This window comes from Cucurbita pepo, chromosome LG11 (assembly GCF_002806865.2).
Source record: "Cucurbita pepo subsp. pepo cultivar mu-cu-16 chromosome LG11, ASM280686v2, whole genome shotgun sequence".
NCBI lineage: Eukaryota > Viridiplantae > Streptophyta > Magnoliopsida > Cucurbitales > Cucurbitaceae > Cucurbita > Cucurbita pepo.
Window position 1 is genome coordinate 9,552,985 of NC_036648.1, and position 1,800 is coordinate 9,554,784.

Below are 1,800 nucleotides of genomic sequence, written 5' to 3' on the forward strand. Positions count from 1 at the left end.
GAGATATATGCTATTACTATCTTCCTCTCCTTCTCCTTCCCTCTTTCAAGCTTGATATCAACTTGGTACTGCAAATTCTCATCACTATGAAAGAAAAAATAGGGAATTTTCACACCCCAATGACTAAAATTGAAATCTAAAAACTGGGTTTTGTCCAAAAATGAGGAAGAAGGTGGAGAAGATCAAGTTTTGGGAAATTTAGGAGAAGATCAAGTTTTGGGAAATTTAGGAGAAGATCAAGTTTTGGGAAATTTAGAAGAAGAAGAAGAAAAAGAATGATAGGGAAAAGGTGGCCTTGTTTCTTTTGTTTGAACCCTTGACTGACTCCAAAAGCAAAAGCCAACCAACAAAATGGCCTTCTTTCACACCCATTGCTCTCTTAGGCCCAACTCCTAAACTTACAACTATATGTATATATATTTAACATGTAAATTGGTCTTGGCTTTGTTTTAGAACACGCCCACATCTCGACACCTCGAAGTTTTGTTAGAGCATCTCGGTTCAAGTTTTTGAACATTAAAATGCATCTGACAAATCTTTAAACCTTAATCTTTTAAGTTCTATATTAAATAGACACAAACGTAAGAATTTAGAAATGATACAGACCAACGAAAAACATGGAGATAAAGATGAAACAACCGACAGTGATAAGCGTGTACGTGGCGAAGCCTTTTTGAGTACAAAACTCAGATTCTAAGGCAAGATCAAATTCTCTTTCAACCCTAAATTTCTTCATCAAGAAATATGCTATAGAGAGAGAGATAGAGAGAGAGAGAGACTCACATGGGCATTGAGGTGGGGAAATGGTCATTATGCTTTTACCCATGAATGTTGCATAGAGAGAGAGATTAAGAAGAAGGTTGCTTGATAGGCAAGGCACATGAGAAGTATCTTGATGTGTCTTTTTAATTACAAATTTAGATTATCAGATATATAAGTAATTAATACTGGGATGTATCTCTCATTGCCTATTATTCACTCTGGTCCATCACATATATGGTTTTAAAACGTGATTACTATGGAGAGGGTCTGATACCATTTGTAACAACCTAAGCCAACCGTTAGCAAATATTGTCAATTTTAGCTGTTATGTCTCGCGGGTTGCACTCTTATAAGATTTTGGGGGTGGGTTTGTTTAAAAAATTAGGGTTTTAGGAAAAACGGTGGGGGTGGAGGCAAGAGGGTATGACGTGGTTGAAAAAGGGGAAATCTTGTGGGCCACAAAAGCAATTTGATCGGATGATGGTTAATCTTCACGTTTATAACAGACTCCCTTTGATCAGTCAAGAAGCAAATCATGATGAAGCTTCTTAAATGATGTGTTCCCCACCAGATTTCTACCCATGCTTCCTCATTTTGTCCCACACCCCTTTTTCTTTTCTTTTCTTTTTTTATTAAAAAAATGTATATATATAAATATATTTTTTTTTGCCTTAAAATTAATTATTTCACACCTACAATGTGAAAAGAGTTATTTTAGATTTTGAAACGTTATTGGTTCGACGTTTTCCATTTACCGGTAAAAAACTTACCTACCTTTTCTTCTCAATATGAATGGAATAGTTATCTTTAATCTAAATAATCTACTTAGCTAATAAGACATTTTCGTTCATGAAAACGAATCTAACATATAAAATCCTTTGTCAAGAAAAAGGGTAAAAAAAAAAAAAACAAGTGTAAAGCTGCTACAACTACCGTATCGGACTTGGAAGAAAATTGCAATGTCCCCTATTCCTATTTTCGGTAACGAAACAAGTCGAATCTCTCGTACAAACAACTTTGTTTCCATTTTTTTTTTTT